At 35.3% G+C, this 11,711-nt stretch overlaps 1 protein-coding gene across 1 annotated transcript in view; it reads right to left on the reverse strand.

The window, feature by feature from the left end:
• LOC131853437 (nuclear hormone receptor FTZ-F1 beta) overlaps window positions 1-10,722 on the reverse strand; it is a 36,062-nt gene extending 25,340 nt beyond the window's left edge. Inside the window, exon 1 of the mRNA XM_059204324.1 lies at window positions 10,339-10,722. The gene's annotated coding sequence lies outside the window, so the exon portion shown is untranslated. The remainder of the gene's footprint in view (window positions 1-10,338) is intronic.
• Window positions 10,723-11,711: the final 989 nt, after the last annotated feature.

An 11,711-nucleotide genomic window follows, 5' to 3' on the forward strand; every position in this document is an offset into this window, starting at 1 on the left:
ATTCAAACTGAAGTACCTTGCAAAGTAAGCAGTTTATCAGCAGGAATCATTCTTAAATTTATTATAACGTAAAATTGTTTTCACGAAAACAAAAACCAATAATGACATACATTGTACGAAACCAGGTCGGGAATAAATCCTATAGATTACAAAAAGAATCATCGTAAACAGTATTAACCAACAAAGATGTGCTACAAACAAAAAACGGTCAGTCAACAGTTGGTGGAAAAACACTGTAAACGTAAAAGTTTCTTCCACTCTCCAATATTCTAATTTGGGACCACTTAGTATAACTGTGAGGTATACCTACACAATCTATTTATGTCGCATTAATTCTGAACATTAATACAATCTGTAAGTAGGTATACTGCTGCCATGAATCATATTGCAGGTGCATATTAAAGTAACCTGATAATTATTTCAATTATAAAATGCAAATGATATTTTGCAATAGTCATCAGTATGGACCACCCAGAAACTATATATTGTAGATTGTCAATTCGACTCAATTTTTATTTGGCGTCTGATTTCATTTAATATTCCCATTGTATCTTATTAGAAAATCGTGATATGTGTAGTGATTATTATCAGTGACATTTAGTTACCTCAACTTTTTATTATTACCTAAACTAATATTATAAAATAGCTGAACCTCATGACTTCGTCTACGTCATATTTTTCGCGATTTCGCAACATTTTTCAACGCAGCTCCGCTCCTATTAGTCGTAGCGTGATATTAGCATATAATCTTCCCCCATAAATATTTAGGCTATTCAATACTAAAAGATTAAAAATCAGATAATTGGACCGAAACTTTACCTCTTTATAATATTACTGTATGTATAGTTGGCGAAACTCAAAAAATCCTTAAGCGATTTAAATATTTCTTTTACCAATACAAAGCTAATAAACTAGTGAGTAATATGGGCTTATATTTTAATTTAATTAAACGAGAAATCCCTACCATGCACCCGTCAGAAACCAGGGCGGGTCGTTAGTAAATAAATGACCTTAGATTCACTTGAAAAGGACGGTCAAGGTTTACCTTGAGAATTTTAATTCCAAGGTTCGATTTGGTACCAATGTTCGTGAGCCGGTGACTCAGCTTGGGTGCAAACAAAATTCATTGTTATGTGAAACGGCTGTATTCAATTGAATTGTAATGTTATTCGCGCATGTGTGTTTAAGACCTTAAATATTTACAGAGCTTATGTCTGAAGCTGAACCGTTTTGGATAAATGAGGTTTCTTTGGAATGTGACTCATCGTATGCGACGGATAGAAAAAAAAACAGACAACTGTGAATCATTTTCGTCTACTAAAACTACTCGTGTGCCAAAAAAAATGTCTACTGCAGATTTCGTTAAAAAAAACAAATAATTTTGTTCCAATAACAAAAAAAAACCAAAGATGATTAATATAAAAAATAATTATTATTTTCATGTTCACGGCATCCACCGCCACATGAACCGCAGTCGTGCTGTTCAAACATGTCCGTGCAGACATCATGTAGTGTTGTGACTTCCGCTGTACCCCTCATTTCAGAGGACTATGGCAACTCCCTACCTTGTAAATTTACTTACCATTCAATAAAATTAAAAATATGTTTATTATTGTCTTATGATATGTCAAATCTACCTTCAGTGCGGAATGATTTCAAGATGAGAAGAACTGACAAGAAACTCAGCTCGTATTCTTTTCAAATAAACGTTGTACATATTTACAATACAGATTCATATTAAAATTCAAATTTGAGAGAATAGAGTGCCCTAAACACAACTTACAAAGCAAGCTGCTAAACAGTTAACAAAGGTGAAATATAAAGACTAATTTGTACAACGTGCTAGGTATTTTAGTAGTATATAATAAAGATTAGACTACAGATGAGTGTACTTTGGGTCGTTATCAAAATAACGGTTCTGAGCCATCATAGTGACGATATCACTGAATCACAGGTATCTAGTCACGAGAACCGTATTATGCCAGTAATACTACCGCTAGAGTCAAGCTCTACTACGTATGTGGATGGATTCAGAGACAGTTTTTTGCTAAGAATTACAATCATGTCTCAATGCACTATTACAAAAAAGCACCTACTTTATAATCTTACTTCTTACTAATATTATTAATATATGAGTGTGGAATGTGGATGGATGGATGTTTGTTACTCTTTCACGCAAACTACTGAATGGATTTTACTGAAACTTTACAATAATATATCTTATACATCAGAATAACTCATAGACTATAAATCTCACGCGGCTGGAACTAGGGATACATTTAAATAATAACCGGTTTGAAATATTTTTTATAATAAACAACACTAGACCTGTCTATTAGCTTCATATATTCCCAAACTAACTTGGGCTTTGGGTTTTTTTAAACATTTAGACCAATATAAACCGATAGAGGGAGACAGAAGATTTTTACTAATATGGACTGATTTCCCCATTGCTAGCAATAATGTCAGGTTGACCTCCATGCGGAACCCTCTGGAAACCATCATGCTAAATTCAGGTGAATTTATCATGATGGGCTAATTAACCTGATCTCATGCACATCCCCATAAATCACTTGGGTCTCGTCAACACAAACAATTAGCGCAGGCGAGGCACCACTTCATATTCATCCATAGTAAAAAATATATAAACCGATAAAAACAAACCGCACCCACGACGATCTAAAGTCAGGATTAGTTAAAACCACAGATAAGATAATGTTACATAAAACGCACTGAGATATTTGTTTTTAGAACAGTTCATGCCAACTTAGAGTAAACTTAATACATCAAACATCAAGTGACCACAAGTAGTTGCTAACGTTATAATTTTCAAATTTAACTTTAAAAAACTGAACCAAGGCCGTATTAACACTTGTTACAATTTTATTGACGTACGTCGACCCTAACTCGTTCGATTTAATGGAAATTGCCTTAACGTCAAGGTTATGAGATAAGAAAACAAACAGAAACGACATTGCTATCAGTTGACCCTTTTTTTTTGACGAGGGCAAATATTCATACAGATCCGCCCATCTTTATGAAGAGGAATAGGATACTATGGGATGCTTATCTACCAAAACCCCTCGGTGTCCTCTTATAAGCGATTAGTGGCCGAAGTCTCTTGTTCGCATCAGCGTATGGCCGAGAGGAGGCTGCGTTCTCAATTGAAGGAGCCGAGTGTCACGGGGACCACTCCGCGCCCACTCTCAACGGACCACTTGCTTCCTTAGAGCTTCGGATGATCAGTTGACCCTAATATTATGTTGTACCCCGTAGGTATATTGCGAGTTAGGTTGGGTTATGAACTTCTGCGCAGTGGACTGACATCGATCCCGCGACTTTGGCATATGGCGTTGGGTGAGGGACATCTTAGAGTTTTTAGTAAGTAGGAGTCTCAGTACCTGCTAACCTCTCCCGGGGCGGGTCTCCATAAGGGATTATCTCCAAGTAAAAAAAATACAGGATTATGAAAGTTCAGAAGTCTGAATCACTAGACAACTTGTTACAACTTGTGACCAACTAGAGGTGAATGTGTCGTAATATAGAACAAATATACGTCATGCACATCACAGTCACACGTCATGCTATTTCCTATCAAGGCCGTGTGTACTTCAATGGAGTTATTGTACTTTGTTACTTGGTGATATATATCTGTCTAAACAGTCATACACAACAGCGCCATATAATCTCAAACTAATATAAAATCATCCCTTTTGAATAGACAAGTCTTATTCCCTCTCTTTCGAATTTCACCTAAATCTCTTCTAAACCTAACAGTAAGGAAAAAACCAAAATAGTAGTACTAAGCGGTTTTTTAGTTAGGATTAGGATCTCTCTTCATGAAGGAAGAATTTAACCTTATTCTTATACCAGTCTGGTCTATTGATAGGTTTTATCCCCTCCTCTTACTCGTACATTCAAACAATATTAAGCAATAGTATTAAGTGTTTTTTTTTCCCACTGCTAGGCAATTTTCTTCATGAGAGAAGAATTAAACCTACTTTTCTAATACCACACTGGACTAACGTCTTCGTATAGAGTTCTTTTTAGAGTTCTGTAGTTACTAGGGAAGAAATTATTAAAAATGAGAAGTGGTCCCAAAGCTATAAATTTACCCAAGAGAGGGAAATTAACTTCCAACTTCTCTCTCTACCACGAAGTGCCAACAAACCTGTCTTTATAATCATACTATCACCCTCTAGTGTCCCGCTTACAATATGAGCGTAGTCAGGTGAATATCCATATGCACACATTAAAAAAATATAAACCTAGTACATACATTGCTTTAATATATATCTAGCAATTATATGTATTAACGTTATTATTCAATTCATAGTTATTCGCTGAAGAAGTGAATGCAAGTCGGTCGAGGGCGTCCGCAGTACTCCGTACATATGAATATAACTATACAAACAGAACAATCTATTTTGTTCCGCTAAACTAGCGTCGGACTGGTCATATAGCCGAGGTGGCCAGTTTGGTTTGCCAGTCAGTGCCTAGTCGACACGGGCGTAAGTGGAATAGAAGACCAGCTAGATTGCCCCATGCTACCCTAGCTCTTGCGTTCTAGATCAGATAGTTTATTCATACAATTATTTTCAGATAACATACCATCTACCATTAACCAATCTTGGATCTCTGGTTTGTGGTAAGCTACTCGGGCTCTTCCGGCCCAGGCTGCAGTCTGCACCACAGTTCGAAAATTATTAATATCGATTAATATCACACTAAAATGTCAGAGAACTTTATCTAGCGTAGAACGTCTCTCATAGTATTACCGTCATAAGTCGTAGATGTATATTATTATTGGACTAAGAAAAGAAGTCCAATTGTGATACTTGTTTTTTATTCTATAATAAAATTAATGTATCAGGATAATAGCAATGAAAAATTTAAAATAGTTGGGATTCTCATAAGTGTACCTGTACCCTAGTGCAACGAATTTTCATGTATGTACCTATCAAAATATTATATATTTTAACTATTTAATACACTATGTATTTCTTTTTACGTGTTAATGCCAAAGTAAATATCTTTACATTACTTATTTATATACATTTAATTTCATTTTCTATATAGATGGATGTAAAGTGCGACCTACAGCAGTACGAAATTGCTCCATTATCAATTTATTCTTAAATACAAATAATACTCAAATGTTAATTCTGTCTAATTTAATACAAACATAATGACGTCACTTCAAATTTTAAAATTCAAATATCGAACAATACATCTAGAACTCAGAACAAAGGTTTTTAAGTCGCGTCATTTCAATTATAGGTGGTTGATGGAAGTAGATAGTTAGGAATAGACGGATCGTGAAGGTCCCTGCTCCCTCGAACTCGTCGGCAGACGCGCGCTGACTCACGCGGCCGCGCGCTTCCGCCTGATAGCAAGGTCACCGGCCGCGACGCACACAGCCATCTCACCCCACACTAGGGTTGCCAACCATACTTTATAATAACGTATCCTACATTACTTTTGGTACTTATACTTTTACATACAAAGTATGCAAAAACACTTTATTTCCAACCTTTACTGTGATGCGTAATACAAAATACTCATTATGGGTACTTAACGATTTATAATTACTGAAAGAAATGTTAGATGTCAATTGTAAGTTGTGACATTTGTCACAGCTCTAGTGTCAAAAGCACACAAAAATACGTTTTTAAAGCAATAAAAACATGAAATTTTAAAAATACTTTTTTTTTCCTATCCAAACCAGTTAATACGTTTTTTTTGTCATAAAAAGTTGGCAACCCTACCCCACACATACATACACACACATTCAACGTGAAAGTGGAGAGAGTACACTCGCGTTTGATTTTATATATTTTTAAATCGAATCATTTTAATGATCAGTTTATTGGATATTGTATTCTGTGGAGCTTGAAATAATTGCAATATTAGGATCTATAATAAATTACATGAAATATTTTTTAGTTTCTATACACAAATAATATAATTTCTTTATTTTCTTATATATAAAATTCTCGTGTCACAATGTTAGTTACCATACTCCTCCGAAACGGCTTGACCGACTGTTATGAAATTTTTTATGCATATTAAGTAGGTTTGAGAATCAGGTACTATCTATTTTTTATACTCCCAAGTGATGAGGGTTGCCAACCTCAAACATATTTCAATTTTTGGACAAAAAAATATTTTAATTTTTTTTATATAATGTGGCATTAAAAAATACATGCAACCCAAAATTTTCCCTTCACTCTTCTATCACCAACCTATATTTTTTAACAGCGATTTTATTTATATGGCAAAACAACGTTTGCGGGGTCGCTAGTAATTTATAAAAATCATATAGTTTCTAAAAATTTCTCTGTACTTTTGTGCACGCTATCTCAGAAATTGATGGATGTTTGTTACTCATTCACGCATAAGCGCTACTGAACGGATTTTGAAACTCTACAGTAATGTAGCTTATACATCAGAATAACATATATGCTATAAATTTCACGTGTACGAAACTGCTGGCATAGCTAGTTGGTTTATAAACAAGAAAAGAAACACAAATATATAGCGGTGTGTAGTTAGTCGATTTTTGTACGAGAAGAGACATTTACATTTCTGATTACTTTTTTTGTTATAGTGCAATAAAGATCATCACACGCAAACAGGCCGTCAAAACAAGTCTATTTCTGTTGAAATAAAATTCGAGGTCGCCACCGCGATCTGCAATTGAAATTGTTGGGAATTTTTAAGTGACTTTCGTGTCTTTTTTATACAAGCCAGACATATAATTTGAACTACAATTCTGAAACTGTCTCACATAACAATACGTGTTTATTTGTATGTCTGTGTTTATTTCAATGAGTCTATAGATACAATATAAAGTATATATATACAGTTTCAGTGAACTTAACATTTGTATTGTACAAGTTCTCAAAAAAATTAAGAGATCCGGGAGAGTAAGACTTACACTCGAAATCTTAGTTCAAATTTGGCAGAAATAAAATAACAAATTATCCGACTAAATCACAGACAGAAACACCGTGAACGAAACTAAAAAAAAAATTGCAGCAATAATGACGTAGATAATTGACAATACCTCTATTCCCCATTCGGGATAACAGCACATGATGGCATTGGGAGACTTGCTACGCACATTTTATAACTCTGTCATATTATATGTATAAAGCTTTCGCTAGCAATACTATATTATTGTGATGCAATCTATATATTTTATAAAAGAGCTGTTAAAACTACATTCTACGAAAGTCTATCTGCGTCACAGTCAGCCATCTAGTGCCACGGTAAGCAGAGCTTGTGTTATGGGTAGTTGAAAACTTGACATACATAATATATAATAGCAAACATCTAGACCGATATAAATAATCATACGCATGAATAGAAATGTTTGCATCGCACTAGGAATCGAACACACTATCGGACAGTAAAACGGTGTGCTAAACCGCTATATCACCGAGGTCGTCATTAATAACCAATTATGGTCGAATTTCGACCATTGGCCGACCACTAGTTACATTAAATTTGTTTAACAATACAAACGATGTAAGGAGAGAATTGAGGATACTAATTTCTTTACTTACACCGTTTGTATTTGCAGTTATATTGCATGATAATGCAGAAGTAAACACAGCAATCGCACTAACAAAGAGAATAACAACACTACCAATAACTGTAACTTTAATGGTTAATTATTGCAGTAGTTCATTAATCAATTCCATCCGGCTTAGTAGAAACAATGAGCTTGTCAAGATCCTATTTCGACATACATTTTGCAATTAAACAGTAGGGTTGGAGAGTGGTTCTTTCTTGCCTCGTAAAGATCAAGATATGATAACGTTTACCTTGCAGTATACAGAATATCTAAGTAAGTAGTTTAATTTAATAACCTTGGTGGTTCAAACGTAAATTGTACTCTCGGCATTTAGCCTCTCATATATAGAGCCGAGACTACAAAAGCAGCCAGTCATGCTCCTCTCAGAAGCGCAGAAGACTCCTGTCTGTCTGTGTCTTCACAGGCTTCACGGAGCAACCTCACCGTTCCCAGGAATTTTGTATGTTTTGTGGCCACTTGTGCGTGTACAGTCAAAACTGCTAAAGTATCCAGCCATGCTCCTCTCAGAAGCGCAGAAGCCTCCGGGTGTCTTCACAGGCTTCACGGTGCGACCTCACCGTTCTGAGGATTTGTGTACGTTCTGCAATCCAAGATTACGTGAGAGGCTGTTTCTTCGGCTTCAAAGCGTTAGTAGTCTAGCGGTTGCTCTACCACCTTCACGATAGTGTTAAGTTCGATTCCCGGACAAAGTAGACATTTTGTATTTATAAAATTAATTATCAATATAAAGTTTATAAGATAACAAGTTATTTGCCGCGCCTTCCTCTGTTTTTCTTGTACAAAGTCATAATAATTTATTCATAAGACATTTTCAGCCACATGCAAGTTATATTTTTTATCACTATCATCGTCTGGACCGTTTCAGACAAAGCTATTTCAAATCTATCTTTATATCAAATTTCATTCAGATCCGTTCAGCCGTTTAGTCGCGAAAAGGTAACAGACAAGAAAGAAAAAAGACAGACAGACGTTAATTCAGTCCAGCATTTATAATATGGATTTGCTAACCAATCGCCAGTTATGGGATATAACCGTTGTGTTAATTAGATGTAAAGTTAGCGGTATATTTACTTAATCGGCATTTCGGATCAGCAACACAATTACCACCCACGGTCGGTTGTTGTGACGAAATCGCTGGCGTTACAAGAAGGCGTGTCTGTACTCAAGGTACTACAACTTTTAACGTGACTCAAAACGAAGGCATTCTAAAAACGGAATCTACATAGTTGCTCCGTCATACTCGGGAATGCTGCTTGTAGGGACTGGTCTTAAATCTTGTTTAGTTACTTAATCAGTTAATTGTGTATTTAATCTAATGAATTAGTGCAAGTTGGTAAATTGTATTCACATATTTGAACTTAAAAATGTAAAGTTTCAGTATTTACTTAAGTAAAAGAGCAACAACGCAAGTTCTTGTAAGCTTTCCGAATGAGCCGATGATTAAAAAAAAAGTATGACATTTCAAAAGTATTTAAATTTAACTTTATTTCAATAAAGAATTTTCTATTCATTCTATGCTGCAATGGAATGGAAGCGTGCATTGCATCTAAGATATAATTATGCACCTATCTGAAAGGAACTTCAACATAGGTGCATAATTCTATCTCGTTTGTTTAATGTTATTAGTACATAGAAACCCTTAATTTAAGCTTAACTATATTTTATGATGAACATATAGCTTGTACCCGCGACTTCGTCCCCGTGGAATTTATTTTATTTATTCAAATAAAAAAATAGTAATATATTAACTGCGGGAAGCCACAATGGGTGTTATTCATGGAGCATTGAAGGCGTGGAAAAAATAATAATAGAAAGACAGGATTAAAAAACAAAAAAAAATTGTAAAAAAGGGCATGGACCTTCAGTCTATGAAAATAAGGGCGTAACTATAATAAAAATAAAATAGTCAAAGTTACTTCTTATAACATTAGATTTGCAAAATTCAATCACTATGCTATGAATGCTGGTTTATCCCTGAGTATTATAGTTGTAATATATTTTTGTAGACAAAATTTAGGGATTCCTACTAAATCTACAATAAAGTACACTAGGCTAAAATCATCATCATCTGCTTCTTCCTTATCCCATTTACATATTTGTGGTCGGCGTAATGTGTTTTTCTCTTCCATTCATCTCTATTCGCAGTCATCTCGTTATTTACTCCCTTCCTCAACATACCATCTTTCACGCAGTCCATCCATCTCTTTTTCGGTCTTTCTCTGCCACTGCACTAGTTACACTAGCGCAAATTTTGCTATTAAATAATCACCCGTGCTAAGCAGAGTAGGGCCGCTAGTAAGTAAATAAATAAATGACAAAGACTTTGATGTGAAGTTGTGAACTCATTGTATATTATATGCATATAAATAACTATCAAAATCCGTTGCATGGTTAAGAAGTGTAGAAACAGCGGACTTTTTATATAGAATCTATTATTACCAATACATATAAATTATTATATAATAGAACAGGTGCACACTATTATTATTATTTATAAATACGAAACACTGTAGTTCGTCTATCAAAAAGTCTAGGGGTGGGTAAGGTCGCGAGGGAGGGGGGGTGTGCACCCTTCGCGTCACGTGACGAGCGACCTTCAGGCGGCGCACCGACCTTGAGCGCCGCTCGCCCCGCGCGCGGGTCAGAGGTGAATGCACGCTGTCCTCCGCCCGCCGCGCACCCCGCACCCCGCCGCTGCCTTGCCGCGGCCCCGAACGCTGCCTGATGCCACTCACCTCGCTCCTAGCTACTACACCATCGCACCAACGGCATGGGCGCCACAGGGGCCCTACCAGCCTCCATACCGACTCCAAGCCACCCGGCACATACGAACACGACGCGGCACACCTTTCCCATAAAATACCACCGACAAGTTTATTGACATCAAGTCTCACAACGATTGTGCAAATGCAATCTCTCAATTATTTATCACAAACACAGTCATCGGTCTAATAAGAATACACTTCTCGTACAAAATATATTGTCTATTCACACAGTAAATACTTTTAATATGAAAAACATTGAACACAACCGTTGAACGCAAGAAATCGACAAATGATGTCCTCTCAGCTCCGCAAAACAAAGCGGAATAAAATCAACGAAGTGAACGTGACGTGACATCTCAGCGCGACTCGATAGTGACGGCCGCCAAAGCAGAAAATATTTTAGGCGACATCTAGTGCATGTTTACTTAAACTTTAAATTATGGTATTTCTGTCTCTATTACATAAATAAAACTAAACGTGTATCAACAAAGCAATTTTCTATTAAAGAAAATATAACACAAATAACAAATATTTTTAGGTGTATTTGTACATAAGCAGTAACATGATCATCACTTGTTTAGTCATATTTTACTAGATGGCGTTAATAAGAGTTTGCCGTAAATGTATCCCGAAGTAGGAATGACGGATTATTGACAAGAGTGCAAATAAAACATCAATCAAAAGCGCAATCTCAAACGATTCCACCGGTATTGCTAGACCTCGCGAATTTTGTAATTTATAAATGTTCTTTGTATTTTTTATATTGAACAAACTACACTCAGTACATGTATTTGATGAGTATTTGAATTTTGATAAAAGAAAATTCCTTGTATTATCTTTCTTACTTCCTTGTATAAAAATTAATATTAGTTCTGGCAACTCTTCGAATCCGTCACCACATAAGTCAAACCAATCAAAGCATTATAATTTAGGGATACGCTGTTTTTCTAAATTTATTATCGATATTAATATTACACGGTGACATATCTGACAAACACTAGAAAACCATTTTGGTGAAAAAAGGTCACCATATATTAATTTCTAGACGCGTATAGATATCATAAACTGTCAATATAATATAATATTAAATTTTTTTAGTATACAAGTAGCCAAATTCAACAGCGGCACATTTAAGTTATACTTGATTTAGTGCCAAATAAAAACATGAATGAAACCTGCTATTATTTTAATTTATTTAGTTTCTATGCTCATAAATATTATATATTCCATGAATGAACTTAAAAAAAGGGGCTCATCAAAAATGTGTATCTTATTTCAAATAATCTCATAACTTCGACGCGTATTTATTCCTTAAAAAATTGTAATGATATTACTGAAAACAG

The sequence above is a fragment of the Achroia grisella genome, unplaced genomic scaffold (genome assembly GCF_030625045.1).
Source record: "Achroia grisella isolate CSIRO2021 unplaced genomic scaffold, CSIRO_AGI_Agris_v1 utg902, whole genome shotgun sequence".
NCBI lineage: Eukaryota > Metazoa > Arthropoda > Insecta > Lepidoptera > Pyralidae > Achroia > Achroia grisella.